General features: G+C 35.7%; 1 protein-coding gene across 6 annotated transcripts in view; it reads right to left on the bottom strand.

The window, feature by feature from the left end:
* The window catches only part of ERBB4 (erb-b2 receptor tyrosine kinase 4), a 1,283,620-nt gene that overhangs the window by 1,158,933 nt on the left and 107,074 nt on the right, over positions 1-17,613 (bottom strand). The window lies entirely within an intron of this gene.

Genomic DNA, 17,613 nt, shown 5'->3' on the forward strand with positions numbered 1-17,613 from the left:
AGAACACTGGAGTGGGTTGCCATTTCCATATATACATATGTATGTTTTAAATATTAAAACAGATTTTTCTAAGCATTATTAAAAATATCATTATAATTAAAAGGAGTTATAACACTATGTTCAAAAGTGTAATTTGGTATTGTAAATCAAGCTCATTATTGATCTGGCTCAAACCTTTTCAGGTAAAAGAAAGCCATCTTTTAATAAACCTGAGTTTGATACTGACATCTGCACATATATTAAAACACATATATTAATAATTTCATATATTTATATACTAACTTGGAACACTTATATACTAAGTGTCACCACTTATCCTGTGACACAGTCACCTAATCACATGAATTATTAGCTTCTCAGTTCAATTTTAATCATAAAGTTTACTTCTGAATGAATTTTCACATACTGAACCATTTATCTTCAGAACTGTCTTCCAAAATAAAAAAATTATAACAGACTTTTTATCTCCTCCTTCATTTATAGAATATCTGTATTCTCACAAAATATTTTAGACTTTAACAGCTTTGGAAATAAATTATTCTTCATAGTTCTCTACTTTTAAGTTTGAACATGATATTACTCTTCACAGAAGGCTTAAATCAAACTTTAAAATACAATTTTGGAGTATACTTACAAAGGTAATACTTTAAAACTATACTTTTTAAAGCATAGTGAAACATAGTGTGTAATGTGCTATCATTTGTGTAAAGAAAGGGGACAAGGGAAATTATATGTATATGCAAAATTTCTGTATATGCATCATACAATATCTCTGGAAGGACCCAAAGAACTAGTGATGTTATTTTCAGGAAAAATACACACACACAAAGATATACGGTTGTAAAGTATATCTATTAATAATATTCAGTATATTATTATAAAGTAATTACATATTTCTCCCACAATACTAAGCCAGTTCTTATGTTAAATAATAACTTCAAAAAACCTCCTCAAAATGAAGCATATGTATATTGTGATATAATAATGTGACAGTAATTTGGTGATATACATTCTAATATAAAGGTAATATTCATTCAGGGGAAAATATTCTTCAGATATTAGGACAACTTATCCATTAAAAATTCACCAGTCCTTCACCTCATTGTCTTTTTTGGTTACATTCTATTTAGCATTTCACTATGTATAAATTGATCTATCAATGAAAAACACTTTTAAGATTTATCAATGAATAACACTTTTAAAATCAATGTTTGTGTTTCATTCAATCCTCTCCTAGAATTTTTTAGCTAGTTGGTATCCACCATTTTAAACCATAATTTAGAGAAACAGGAAAGTTCATATATTTTTCATTACTTCATTCCTGTCCAATAAATATGTTAACAATCAAATTCTTGATATGCAGGAGAAGTCATCTAATCATGTGCATTATTAGCTTCTCAGTTCAATTCTAATCATAAAGTTTACTTCTGAATGAATTTTCACATACCTGAACCATTTATCTTCAGAAATGTCTTCCGATATAAAAAAAAATTATAACAGGATTTTTTATCTCCTCCTTCATTGATAGAATATCTGTATTCTCTACAAAATATTTTAGACTTTAACAACTTTGGAAATAAATTATTCATCACTGTTCTTTACTTTTAAGTTTGACCATGATATTACTCTTCACAGAGGGCTTAAATCAACTTTACAATTTTGGAGTGTTTTAGTTACTTTTAAAATGCATTTTATTCAGAAATATATATTATCATAATTTTTAACAAGACTGTGGATGTAACTCACAAGTTTGCTCTTTTTCATAGTGAATTTTCTTCTAAACATATATTTTGATGTGGCTTTATAATTTTATTCTGTAGCTGAAACACAGACACTGATATTTCAAAAAATCTCCTGTCTCTCTGTCTTTCTCTACTTGGCCACATACACATAAACACATGTATATACACTCATCATTAATATAAAAGTTCTTCCAAGTTCCTTCTTGTGTGTGTGTGTGTGTGTGTGTGTGTGTGTGTGTGTATGTGCAGCACCACTGATCTATAAGTCTTATACTGAACACTGATGATTCTTCAGAAGTAATCATGAGTTTATATCACCTATCTATACTCTTTTATGATAAGACCTTTTGAATTAGAGCCTGTATTTTTAAAATAACTGTTGCAGATCCTGAGTGCAGTTTAGGGTCACATAACAGAGCTAACTGGCCCACCCACAAAGTAAACATGAGACAAGAACCTCAGGATTAACATACCCTACACAAGTAAGGCTGACAGACACCAACAGACAGAAACAAATGTTACACACTCGGCTTGCCCACAGGACAACAGTTTTCTAACAAATCTATACTTTTGACACTTCAAATTACAAGATTAAGTGTAAAAATGTCTCTTGCACTAATCTACATTCCTTAATAGTATCTATTTGTAATAGATACCTGTTTTACAACATTTTAAGAGAGAATCAATTTGTCATTCCATTCCATTTCTAATGCAGTAGTCCAACCCAACCCAGAATGCATTATTGATATGGAAATGAGTGTAATTAGCAGCGTAAATGATCTGTTATTTATGATACAAGTCAGAGCAGTAAATCACCATTGGTTCACTATCATTACTATGCAAATAGAAGAAGGCAGTTAATGGTCCATGTGTTAAAAACAGGCCACTTGCTTGCTCATTTGCAAATGAAAGGCAAGGCTGAGGGTTTAAGGTAGAGATGACAGCTTATCACATCAGTCTCAGTTCATAGACTTAAGAAAATCAAAACACACAAATAGTTGCTCTAGTTCTCAAAGTTGCTCCTTTTTTCTACTGTATATTCCTTCCTGAGTCTATTCTAATAGCACCTTCAAATGTATTTTTAGTTCCTTCTAATTTGCACGACAGGAATTGGGAATGATTGTGAGAGTGCCTCTAATTGTTCTGCCATGTATGAGATATATTTTATGTCAGCAGGGAAAAAATACCATAAAGACTTCCTATTATGAAATAAACTATCATTATTGGTCATATAATTCACTTTACTTTCCTACAAACATACTTTTATTTTCTTGTAAGGAGGCAGGCAGGCAAACTAGCAATGATTCTAGGACTAAAAAATTATTGGTGGGCCTTATTGCAAAGTATTCAGCATACTTAAAGAAACTGTTCTGCCTTTCTTATTTGGTCCCTTTTGTTTAACTTTCTGGGGAATGTCTGCACTTTGAGTACATTAGCTACAGGCCAGTGCTTGCCTAGTGCATTGGGAACAAACGTAGGATGCATGAAAAGCTAGAAGAAGAAATGGGATGGGGGGCAACTGAATATTCTGAAAGCTTCACTTATATATATCTGATAATTTTTGGAAGACTTACATAAATATAGAACTGAGGATGATAATGTGTTTATTTGGAAATATATGAAATAAAAAGATTTCAAACTCACTTAGGTAAATTAGCTCCATCTTAACAACTTCATAAATATAACAAATATAATTTTATAGATATAAATCACCTATGAAATCTTTTTTATTGTTAATTTTTATTAAGCTATGACTTCAAGAATGACATAAATTGGGCAAGAATATTATGTGAAGGAAATAAAAACACTATATTTAAATATAATAATAATATTGTTGTTGTTGTTCAGTTGCTCAGTCATGTCTGACTCTTTCTGACCCCATGGACTGCAGCACACCAGGCTTCCCTGTCCTTCACCATCTCTTGGAGCTTGCTCAGATTCATGTCCATTGACTCTGTGATGCCATCCAATCAGCTCATCCTTTGTCATTCCCCTTTCCTCCTGCTTTCTATCTTTCCCAGCTCTTCTGGAAGAAGAGTCAGCTCTTCTCATCATGTGGCTAAAGTATTAGAGCTTCAGCTTCAGCATCAGTCCTTCCAATGAAGATGCAGGGTTGATTTCCTTTAGGATTGACTGGTTTGTTCTTGCAGCTCAAGGGACTTTCAAGAGTCTTCTCCAACACCACAGCTCAAAAGCATCAATTTATACACGCCTACTGGAAAAACCATAGCTTTGACTATATGGACCTTTGTCAGCAAAGTAATGTCTCTGCTTTTTAGTATACTATCTAGGTTATATTAAATACAATGATATGGCGAAAAACATTTTTTCTATGCCAGATTTTTTTAAAAGTATTATATATACATAGTATCTGAAGCTGTGTCATAGTTGATCTTTTTGAGGTATCAATTTATCTTTTGTAAATACTATATTTTTCTTCCTGTAATTCCAAGGAGATAACTATTGAGTTTCCTCACCTCACTGGAGTTTTCAAAGATAACTTCCTGGTTTTGCTTTTAAAACCATAAACTCACTGAGAAGATTAAACTAAAGGGAATGTGAATGGATTTGAGGTAAGTCCATACCTTGTGGCTCAGCTGGTAAAGAATCTGCCTGCAATTGGGAGACCGGGGTTCAATCCCTGGGTTGGGAAGATCCCCTAGACCCTCTCCAGTATCCTGGCCTGGAGAATCCCATGGACTGTATAGTTCTGCTGCTGCTACAGCTGCTAAGTCATTTCAGTCATGTCCGACTCTGCGCGATCCCATAGACGGCAGCCCACAAGGCTCCCTCGTCCCTAGGATTCTCCAGGCAAGAACGCTGGAGTGGGTTGCCATTTCCTTCTCCAATGCATGAAAGTGAAAGTGAAGTCACTCATCGTGTCCAACTCTTAGCGACCCCATGGACTACAGCCTACCAGGCTCTTCCATCCAAGGGATCTTCCAGGCAAGAGTACTGGAGTGGGGTGCCATTGCCTTCTCCTACTGTACAGTTCATGGGGTTGCAAAGAGTCGGACATGCCTGAGCGATGTTCACTTTCACTTTCCATGTATTAGTATTCAGAAGAAAAGAGACAGATGCATACCTTCTAAACGAGAAGGAAGGGAAATCTCTGATGTTACAGATAAAGGGACCGAAGTCCCATCCCCTGAACACACTTTTAGAAAACACCCTGATTTCTGGGGACTAGTTGTTTATTCCCCAGTTAACCAGATCCCTAGAAACTAAGAGATGACACACTCAAATCAGGATAATTCAAGGAAAGTTAATGTAAAAGTTATGACTTTAACAGCTGTAGGCAGTGAGGGGGAGTAATAAAGGGTAGTGCAAGAATGGGACCAGCTCTTCAGAGCTGGCATAAGTCTCAGGCCCAACACAACTAAACCCAAGAAGAGGGAGATACAGAGCAAGGAGAGCCTTGTGGTGTCATCTTCCTCTAGAGCAGCAATAGCCCATCTATTGAAGGACACAAACCAAACAGATCTCACAAAGAAGCATCCAGGAGAATAAATAGTCTGCTTATGTTTTCTCACTCTAATTTCCTGCTGTGGCTTCCCAAAAGGACCACTGGATAAACCTATCCAAAACCCAGAAAGCAGAAGGGTCTATGGATAATTATTCATACATGCTGGCCTTCTACCAAGTGGTTGGGCAAAGCCAAGATTCCCAAGCAAGTAGAGGAGCCTATGTCTTCAGTGGACCATATACATTTGGATAGATAAGCATACCAGAGGTGGTGGTCTTGGGCCAGAAAATAATAGTCCTTACCCCAAATTGTAAGGACATTTACCAACATCTGAGCGTCCCAGGTGGCTCAATGGTAAAGAATCTGCCTGCCAGTGAGAAGATGTGGGTTCAATTCCTGGGTCGGGAAGATCCCCTGGAGAAGGAAATGGTAACCCATTCCAGCACTTTTGCCTGAGGACCCCAGATGGCTACAGTCCATGGGGTTGCCAAGAGTCAGACACAACCTAGCAAATAAACAACAAGTAAGTTCTTGATGTGTCCAATGGATTGTGCTAAACATTTTAATTACCTGTATTCCTCCTTACAGTATTTTGAGGTAGGTCCTATTGTTCCCATTTTGTTGAGTAGGAAACTGAGCACAGGGAAGTAATTATCTTATTAAAGAACACATGATGAAATTATAGCTGTTAGAGTCAAAACTTTATGGGTCTAGTCCAGAGCCTGTTCACTTAACAACCACATATATTTTCCAATAGTTGACTTAAAATGCTGACAAAGTTCCAATTGTGGAAAGGAACTAAAATACAAAGATATTTAAATTTACTAAATATAATATGAATAACAGGTTGTTATAATTAATAATATGTATTATAGTTTTAAGTTTTATGGCAACTCTGTAGCATTATGTTGGAGGGGAAGCAGAAGTGATGGGATTTACTACATACACAAAATTGCACTATTGCTTAAAAAATGAGATGAAGAGGAAGGAATCATTTGGGTAGATATACTCATTGGACAGATAAAATCGTCCATTTTGCTGAAACCAGACAGGTAAATTTTAAAAATAAACTAATTTAATGAAATCACACACACACATACATATAAAGTCTTCACTGAAAGTAAACTTTGACTTAAGATTTTGAGAATCTGAAAGGAATTCCACTGAAATGTTAAAAACACAGCTCTAAAATTCAATAATATACAGAAAGAACTTTTGGAGAACTACTTTGTTTTCTGTCACATTTCTACTTAATATCAAATGCTTGTGACGTTTTATTGATCATGAAAGCAAATGTTAATTAAAAGGTGACTATATCCATGGAGATATGAGTGAATGCAGAAAGAGATAAAGGCTTGGTGTGGTTGGGAGAAGGCAGCTATTCTTTTCACAGTACATAAATTTATCTTGAGTGCTATATGGTTCATGGCTTCAAAGAAAGTCATGAAGTTATAGAATTTATTATTTAGTTTGGATTTAAATATTATTTTTTTCTTATAGTAAAACTTGTGTCTAATACACAGGTGTAGAATGTATTTTACTTAAGTAGGACCTGCATATGTAAAACACATGTAAAATGAAATATGATGAGTAACCAACTATTAAAATCTATACTATATACACACCTAATCTTCAAAGCAGAATAATATTTTGACATAAAACTATGAACAAAGAAAAATTACTCAAAGTAAGAATCATTCTCTAAAGTCAGTAATGTCTCTTTGTGGATTATATTTAATTTGCATGCTATTTTATATGCAAAGTCTTCACTTTTATACCAACAATATAAGGAAATCAGAATATTTTCATTTTGTTATAAATAACAATCACTAATGGTGATGGACAGGGAGGCCTGGCATGCTGCGATTCATGGGGTTGCAAAGAGTTGGACACGACTGAGCAACTGAACTGAACTGAACTGAAAGCAGGAACTATGATTTTTAGTCATCAGAATTATAAGTGCCATGAAAATGCAGGTGCTTAATAAATAAAATTAGCACTTCATAGGTATTTTGTTATCTACATTTTTATATCTCATCCCGACCTTGTTTAGTCTGAGGCAGATAAGACAAATGGTTGCATCTTTTAGAATAAGACTGAAAAATGAGAAATGGAGAGGGAATAGGTGATGAGGAAATGGAGGGAGCTGAAGAGAGAGAGAGAGATAGAAGGAGAGGGAGAGAGCTAGAGACAGAGTGAGAAAGAAAGGAAAAAAGAGGGGCAGGGGACTACCCTGGTGGTCCAGTGGCTAAGACTTCAAGGCCTGAGCTCCCAAGGCAAAGAACCCAGGTTCAGTGTCTAGTCGGGGAACTGGATCCCACAACCAAAAACCCACATGCCATAAAGATATACATCCCATGTGCTGCAACCAAGACCAGGCACAGCTAAAGAAATAAATATTTTTTTTTAAAGAGGGACAGACAGAGATATTGAAATTGAGGTGCTGACCTTTAATGACCTTTTGCTCCTGTCTTCACATCTGGTAATACCAGTGTAAATAATAAAGCATGTGGTGTCATGCCTACATTGCTTTTGCTTAATTAGAAGGAGCCATGGACTTACTCTTTGAATGACGTCTCAAATCTTGATGATGTCATGTAAACTTTTTGCTGTAAATCTATATAATAATGACTCCCTCTTTCACAGACCCTTTTCCAGAATTTCAGGCATATATATCTAGCTGTATACTCAACATTTATATTTGGATGGAAGGTAACATAAGCATAACACGTCAATCAGGTCCAGGTGTTAGCCACTCAGTCAAGTCTGACTCCTTTGTGACCCCATGGGCTGTAGCCCACTAGGCTCCTCTGTCCATGGAATTCTCAAGGTCACATCCTATAAGATGGTGCTCTTAAAAGTGCTGCACTCAATATGCCAGCAAATTTGGAAAATTCAGCAATGTCCACAGGACTGGAAAAGGTCAGTTTTCATTCCAATCCCAAAGAAAGGCAATGCCAAAGAATGTTCAAACTACAGCACAACAGCACTCAACTCACACGCTAGCAAAGTAATGTTGAAAATTCTCCAAGCTAGGCTTCAATAGTACATGAACTGAGAACTTCTGAATGTTCAAGATGGATTTAGAAAAGTCAGAGGAACAAGATATCAAGTTGCCAACATCCATTCTATCATAGAATAAGCAAGGGAATTCCATAAAAACATCTACTTCTGCTTCACTGACTACACTAAAGTCTTTGACCATGTGGATCACAACGAACTATGGAAAATTCTTTAAGATATGGGAATACCATACCACTTCACCTGCCTCCAGGGAAGTCTGTATGCAGGTCAGAAGCAATAGAATCGGACATGGAACAACGGACTGGTTCCAAATTGGGAAGGAGTATGCCAAGGTTGTATGTTGCAACCCTGCTTATTTAACTTATATGCAGAGTACATCATGTGAAATGCCAGGCAGGATGAAGCACAAGCTGGAATAAGATCATTGGGAGAAATATCTACAACCCCAGAAATATTAAGGGGGGCAGATGATACCCCCCTTATGGCAGAAAGCGAAGAGGAACTCAAGAGCCTCTTGATGAAAGTGAAAAAAGAAAGAGAGTGAAAAAGCGGGCTTAAAACTCAACATTCAAAAAACTAAATCATGGTGTCTGGTCCCATCACTTCACGGCAAATAGATGGGGAAACAATGGAAACAGCAAGAAACTTTATTTTCTTAGGCTCCAAAATCACTGCAGATGGTGACTGCAGCCATGGAATTAAAAAATCACTTGCTTCTTAGAAGAAAAGCTATGACAAACCTAGACAGCCTATTAAAAAGCAGAGACATTACTTTGCCGACAAAGGTCCATCCAGTCAAAGCTATGGTTTTTCCAGTAGTCATGTATGAACCTCTATGTGTATTAATAATATGATGTAATAAGTATCTTTCTTTTTCCAGAACAGTTAGCACAGGATGAGGAATAGAGATGCAAGTGATGGGCTTCTGGGAACTCCTGTGTAAGCAAGTAGATGTTTCATTTATTTCATGTCTTTAGGTTTTCTTTCAACCATGTTCTAATGGATTTTCCTAAAAACTGCTGAACATTTTTTCTAGTTAATATTAATTAGGAAATACTTTAAGAGCTTTAGATTATAGAAACATAATTTACTAATGATTTATTTGTATATATATGTTTATTTATTCATAATGATTTATTCATTCAACACACACTTACAAAGTACTCATACCACATACTGTGCTTGCTAATTGTTGAAGATGTTTTTTTTAAAAACACAAACCATCATCATTTATTTTCTAGGAGCTTAGAGTTGAAAGAAAATAATCAATAATATTTGTTCACTAGGCGTTTTGCCAGTTGCTTTTAATATAACATCTTACAAATAACCAATGATAGTGGCATTTTTCTTCCATATTTATAGGTGTGAAAATGGTGGGAAATGGTTAGTAACTTGCCAAAATTTATAAAGCAAGTGATAAGTCTGGCTCCAAAACACACGTTTAATTTTCATCTGTTGCTGTTCAATCACTCAGTCATGTCTGACTCTTTGCAACCCCATGGACTGAAGCACGCTAGGCTTCCCTGTGCTTCACCAACTCCTAGAGTTTGCTCAAACTCATGTCCATTGAGTTAACGTTGCCATACAACCAGCTCGTCTTCTGTTATCCCCTTCTCTTCCTGCCTTTAATCTTCCCCAGCATCAGGGTCTTTTCTAATAAGTCAGTTCTTTGAATCAGGTGGCCAAAGTATTGGAGCTTCAGCTTCAACCTCAGTCCTTCCAATGAATATTCAGGACTGATTTCCTTTAGGACTGACTGGTGTGATCTCCTTGCTGTCCAAGGGACTCTCAAGAGTCTGCTTCAACACCACAGTTCAAAAGCATCAATTCTTTGATGTTCAGCCTTCTTTATGGTCCAACTCTCACATCCATATATGCCTACTGGAAAAACCATAGCTTTGACTATATGGACCTCTGTCAGCAAAGTAATGTCGTCCCAACCCAGGGACCGAACCCAGGTTTCTCACATTGCAGGCAGATTCTTTATCACCTGAGCCACCAGGGAAGCCCTAGAACACTGTAGTGGGTAGCCTGTTCCTTCTTTAGGGATCTTCCTGACCCAGGAATCAAACCAGGGTCTCCTGCATTTCAGGAAGATTCTTTGATTCTCACTACAAATGCTATATCACATCTGTCTTATAGACATAAAAATATATTAAAATTATCTGGTGAATATTATATAAATTGTAAGAAAGAAAATAAGCAGTTACTTTAGGTTTGGTTTGGTCTGCTTAGTCACTCAGTCATGTCTGACTCTGCAACCCTATGGACTGTAGCCCACCAGGCTCCTGTGTCTATGGGGATTCTCCAAGCAAGAATACTGAAGTGAGTAGTTTATCCCTTCTCCAGGGCAAGTTTCCAACCCAGAAATCAAACTGTGATCTCCTGGCTTACAGACGGATTCTTTACCAGCTGAGACGCCAGGGAAGCCCATGCTTGGTATCATAGACATAAAACTCTGGAGAGGCACAAAGTGATACTCATGAAATAACATGAAGTATAGTCTAATTTTATACCTGGAATATTACTGAGGCAAAAGTTGCAAATAGGTTGATTATCTAGTGAACCAGAGAGTAATACTGATGAAATATCAAGGTGGCTTCCTGAAGGAGCAAATATTTTAGATCAGTTTTAAAGAATAAATAAAAATAATTAGATAAAGAGAAGGAGGAGGCATTCCAAATACAGAGAACCAAAGAAAAAAAAATGCACACAAGCAAGAAATAGAATGATGTGGGCAAAAGTTGACACACAATGAAGATGTTTTTAAGACAAAGAGAAAGGCAGAAATTGGTTTGAGAATCAGGCAAATCAGATTACGGGGAGCCTTGGGTGATGTACTAAGATATTTGAACATTATTCTGTAGTGTGAATAGTAGGGAAAACAAAGAGTGTTTAGTAAGAGGGATCATGGATGGTCAGAGAAGGCCAGAAAAATGAGTGTCTCTTACAAAATTACTTTAGACCAACTTTCCTGGTTTTCTTAATTAAATTTTCTATATGTTGTTCAGTCTAAGTCATGTCTGACTCTACAGCCCATGGACTTCAGCATTTCAGGCTGCTCTGTCCTCCATTATTTCCCTTGCTCCAATTGATGTCCACTGAGTCAGTAATGCTATCTAACCATCTCATCCTCTGCTAGAGAATATATATAACTAGAACTTAAAGTATATGAAATATACAGATTAAAAGGTTTATTATCTCTTAGAGTCTTCTATTTATATTACAAAGGAAAGCAGAATACTAGTTATAACAGATTTTAGGATTTAAAAATTGTTACATAAACCACCATCTAAGTTTACTCCCAGGTTTAGCTAAGTTTATTCCTTTGATTTGTGTTCCTCAAATTTGGAAGCTGATGAGAGTTATGAAAATGCTTGTGTCTCAGGGAGCTTGATTAAATTCCAGGAGACGACCGTGTTTAGTAATCTTATATTTTCCAAATTTGTTTAAGAGTATTCTTGATGAATGAATATAAATAGAGACCAAGGATGGGCATTACTGCCTTTCTTCTGCTGTTTGCTCATTTTTTCTAGATCACCTTGTTGTTTACATATCTTACCCTGAGATTATATGATTTGTTTCACAACCCATCTCTGGTTTTTATGTTGACTGCGGTCTCTAGCCTTACTCTAATGCTTATATTTGTACCTTTTCATTTTCCTGACCTTCAACCCCTCTTGTCTCATGTTCTGCCTACATCTCTTCTTCCCTTGCTCTCATTAATGATGAGACATGCAGATTGTCCATTTCAAGTATTAGTGTGTTAAAGTCTTTTTTGTATGAGAAAGGTTGGCCATTCCAATGATATCTGTGGCACTACTGCTTTAAGACTGACAGGTAAATATGGTGTGAGGTTAATGTGTTAACCTTAACTTTTGTTCTTATTTGAACTTCAGATAGAATTCACTTATACATCTTCTTCCTATATGTCAAAAAAGGCAAATAAAGTCTATAAAGCTATGGAATTTAAAAGTTGAATGCAATGTAGAGAAAATGAAACCCAGAGAGAGGAAAGGAAGTATCTGAGATGTGGACATAAGGTCATATGGTTACTTAGTGGTCATGTCTTTTATTCATTCTTTTTTTTCCTCTTGAGACATTTTACTGAGTTTCTCCTGGAGTTGGAATCGCCTGTCATTGTAAACTGGCTGAGTCTTTTAATTGCTATAATATATTTTCTTATCATCTTTGAAGGATGTCAGCTATGGTTCCTTGGAGATGATGTGGCTTTCTAAGTTTTCTTTTATTTGTTCAATGATGTTATATTTATTGCTTTCAATATATGATTTATAACTGATATAAAGTTTTAAATTTCTAAATGAATTGACTCAGTTTGTTTTTAAGATCTCAGTGATTGCTTTTTCTGAGGTTTTTTAAATTTATCATGACCAATGTTGCTACCAATGTTGACTAGAAACCTTTTCTAGAGATAAAAGTACTAATTTATTTATCTATTTCTGGTCTTCTCTATAGTATATATAATGATTGACAAATTTTTCTCCGTGCTTTTATGATTATAATTACACTTTTGTCTTGGGCCATGTATTCAATTTCTTATTCATTGTACAAGATTCTCAACAGAGATCAATTCTTCAGCGCTCAGCCTTCTTCACAGTCCAACTCTCACATCCATACATGACCACAGGAAAAACCATAGCCTTGACTAGACAAATCTTTGTAAAAAAAAAAAAAAAAAAAAAGACTCAACAGAGATTCATTTCTAAGTCCTAATGCATCTGAAAATTTTCTGGAATATACCTAGAAAGTATTATTTCTTTTATTTTTCTCATCAGTATATTTAAATATAGATATAAAAGTGTTAGGGCTTCCCAGGGGGCACTAGTGCTATAAAGAACATACCTGCCAATGCAGAAGATATAAGAAATGCGAGTTCAGTCCCTGGTTCAGGGAGATCCCCTGGAGGACGGCATGGCAACCCACTCCAGTATTCTTGCCTGGAGAATCCCATGGACAGCGGAGCCTCACAGGCCAGTCCACGGGGTCACAGGAGTCAGACATGACTGAAGCAACTTAGCACGCATGCACTCCCATCTAAGTGTTAAGGCGATGTAGCTAGTGAGTGAGTGAAGTCGTTCAGTCATGTCCGACTCTTTGCGACCCCATGGACTGTAGCCTACCATGTTCCTCCATCCATGGGATTTTACAGGCAAGAGTACTACAGTGGGTTAATGTAGCTAGTATTAAAGTGTAATTGTTAGGAGCTGGAACTTTGAGATCAGCGAGGCATGGGAGCAAGTCTTAGCTGTAGAGCTTGGACAAAGTATAATTTTAAAACTATGTTTTCTTATCTAAATAATATTAACATCTGTTTCAGGGGCCAGAATGAGTAAATTAGGAAGTTTATGGTAATGCTTTGTCTAGATTCTGAACTTTAGTATACGATCAGTAAATGTTAGCTTTTAGCCTTAGCTTTGTGCATGTTTTTATTCCTGCAAGTATAAATTACTTATACTTATGTCCTTCATTCATTTATTATATTTTCCTTTAATAAAAGTGCTAATAAGAATTTACATTAGTTTTCTAGGTTCAATGAGAGGGTTTTTTTTGATATCACCAATTTAGAACTCCAGGGAAAGGTAACATTATGTGTTCAAAGGTAATATTATGTGAACACATAAAACTGCATAAATTTTCCCTCCCTACATTAATGTTCCCCAGGATTACAAAAGTGTTTGGAGATCAGAGATCTGTGGAAGCAATGGAGCCAGGGGAACTTTCACCTGGAGACTAGGTCAAGATGAGCATCATCAACTTGTTCATAATCCTCTGGTCATAGCTTGATTTCAAATCCTTACTTCTAAGGTCTTAGCCTTTTTGAAAGGTTCTGTGAGACTGAGAAACAGCATTTTTTCCTTACAAGAAATATGAATAAATAGCAAGTTATTCAAGTTACTTGATAAATATGCATCTAAATTTAAAAAAAAGTTTGAATTCAGCTTTACATTACAGAAATTCAGACTTTATATCATTTTCTTTTTTTTTTTTTTTCAGCAAATGGATAGAAGCTGGAAAATCTTGAGAAGTAAAATTCACGGCATTTTACATTTTTATCTAATAGCATACTTTACATATCTTTTCGCAGTTTTAATGAGAATGCTTTATGTAATAGAAGCAGGTGAAACTTGGGATTTAATTTCATATCATAAAAAGACTACAAAAAGAGTTTCTGCTGGCAAATAAAAGGAGAATGAGGCATGCTTTAATTCTTAAGACTAGTCATACTACTCGGAGAAGGCAATGGCACCCCACTCCAGTACTCTTGCCTGGAAAATCCCATGGATGGAGGAGCCTGGTGGGCTGCAGTCCATGGGGTCGCTAAGAGTCGGACACGACTGAGCGACTCCACTTTCACTTTTCACTTTCATGCATTGGAGAAGGAAATGGCAACCCACTCCAGTGTTCTTGCCTGGAGAATCCCAGGGACAGGGGAGCCTGGTGGGCTGTTGTCTATGGGGTCGCCCAGAGTCAGACACGACTGAAGCATCTTAGCAGCAGTCGTGCTACTGGCAGAAGACAAAGATGTACAATTTCCTCTGAGAATTTGAAATTACTAAGGTGAATATGTCTTTGTGTATATGAGTATGGGTGAGGTCTCTTGACTCCATTAATTCCAAGTTGTGGTAAGAAAAGTGTGATTATTTTTTCCATACTTTTTCCTGCCACACACACTCCTAAGGTTCCTGAGAATCTGTGTCAGGAAAATCATGTTTTCTCCTGTAACCCCTCTGATAGATTTTCCAAATATATGATACAAGGAAAAAGAAGAATTCAGGCACTTTTTACCAATCCCCAATATTCTGAAGTGTGAAAAGAAATCTGTTGTTCCCATTCATATCACCTAGGTGCTTTAAGGACAAAATGTCATTTGATTGTGTCTCTGGCTTTCTAGCATCTCTCAAATTCAGAGTCTTGCTGGTTACATGAACTCACATCTGTATTCACATAGTCGTGAGATTTCAGAATTCATCATAACCACTGTGATTTAACTGGCAGTGATCCCTGGAACTCCAGAGGGCACAATTCATATTGCATGACCATGAATCCATACCATGAAATTCCACTGTGGATTGCCTATTCTCTTGCTGACTGCTAAGGAGCAAAATGATTTTTGACATGCCTTTTTAAAGCATGTACAGGAACTGGAACATAAAACTACATAATTGAGTCACCTTGCTTAATTTCACTTTGTGAATTATTGGTTTCCTGAGAAGTAGCTTAACAGCTGAACAGAGAAAAATAATTCTCAAATTTAAAGTGTCTCTTTGGGCATTCCTTTTTCATGTAACAATTCTGCTAGACTATATGACAAAATCATCAGTAAACACAGCATTGATTTTAGAAGGCACACTGCCATCACACAGAATACATCACTCCAAAGTAAGAAGATTTCAACATGTTTGATGTGTTATCTTGAGTATTTGTGTCTTCCTATTGACTTACTGTAGAACAAAGATATAATAAATTATATTTTCTAACTTTTCAATGTATGTGTGTGTTCTTCACTGCCATTGATTTGTATATAGATCATGATTCTTCCAAGAAAGCACCTCTGTCAAGTTCCTGTTTTTTCCTAGATGAGTTCTTCTTGTTGAAAACCTGATGTGTGAAGTGAATAAAGTCTGAATCTTGTATTAAGAGAGGATACAGTTTTCAATTTTGTGTACATTTCCAGTTTTATGGTATTTTGTGGATATTTCTGTCCAATTTCATGTTCAATACAAGTGATTGAACATGTTAACCCCTTCAGAAATAATATATAATTTCTAGCAGAAATGAGAATGGTTACATTTGTTTCTCAAATTTAACAAAGCATATGTTGATCTTTAAAAAAAAATAATCTATATCTAAAGGGAAAGGTAAAAGGAAAGCTTTCTCTTATTTATATAGCTTCCAAAAGAATTAGCACACTGACAATGTATGCAAACTGGAGCTTGAATAACAATATACATTATGAAAATTTCTCAGTAGAATTTAGGAAATATTTTAGAAAATATTAATTATTCCATGAAAGCTACTCTATTGACAAGTGAAGTAATTTATCTAAAAGCAGTATTAGATTTTTAAAGTATTTTACTTTAAGAATACACAATATGTAACTCTTCAAGCTATACTGTTGGATTCATATTTTATACGAAACTTTTCTGCTGCATAATCAAGACTGTGTAATATATGAGGACAGTGCTATATGGTTAGACTTTACAGATGGTTTCAGGAGTTTGTGCCTGCCATTGCCTTTCTCACTGACCATCTGAATAACTGAGAAAAGAGATGAGAAAAGTTAATTATATGACTGACTCTTCAGTGAACAGACAAACTAAACCTAGGTCTCTTAGAGGTCATTCTTTTAAAAAAAGGCATTGTCCTCTGCAATGTTTTTGGGTCACTAATGATGTAAAAGATGTTTCTTGAAAACAGAGCTTAATAATTTGCAATGGTGATTTAAAAATCTAATTGGACTCTTATCAACTAATTCTCAATAAGCTAATGTAATGGCTAATTACTGTTATTGGTGACATTTAGACATGTTGAAGTCTAATTGTGCCTTTAAATTAGACAATGTAAGGCTATATTTACAGAAGCTGAGTTATTTAACACTTAGCAGGGTACATCTCTGATAGGATTACATAGACAGCACCCATTAAATTATTAGAGTTAGCCTGTGATTTGCAGTTGGATACAAAATTTGTACAGAAGCATAATCATGATACTTTTAATCATAATAGTAATATGATTACTTTTAATCATATTAAAAGTAGCTGAAAAGCAAATTGCTACCAGTAAGTAACTGAAAAGCAAACTGCAACCACTAATGCATTGCACAGAAACATAAAATTGTTAGTTCTTTTTTTAAGATTACACATTGAGAGAAAGGACATTTTAAATTATAGTCTGAAGTGGCTGTTAATTATAAAATTCTATTTATCTTTCTTAATAAGCATAAACATTCATATTCTATTATGACCACTGAGTCTTTGATCTTACCTCCTTTCAGCGCAGCCATCCCTCAGGGTGATATTACCTGGATTACAGAGAGGTCCTATTTTTCCTTGATCTTTTTTTTTTTCTTTTTTTTTTTTAATTTTATTTAATTTTTAAACTTTACATAATTGTATTCGTTTTGCCAAATATCAAATTGAATCCACCACAGGTATACATGTGTTCCCCATCCTGAACCCTCCCCCTCCTCCCTCCCCATACCATCCCTCTGGGTCGTCCCAGTGCACTAGCCCCAAGCATCCAGTATCGTGCATCGAACCTAGACTGGCATCTCGTTTCATACATGATATTTTACATGTTTCAATGCCATTCTCTCAAATCTTCCCACCCTTTCCCTCTCCCACAGAGTCCATAAGACTG

This window comes from Bos javanicus, chromosome 2 (genome assembly GCF_032452875.1).
Source record: "Bos javanicus breed banteng chromosome 2, ARS-OSU_banteng_1.0, whole genome shotgun sequence".
NCBI lineage: Eukaryota > Metazoa > Chordata > Mammalia > Artiodactyla > Bovidae > Bos > Bos javanicus.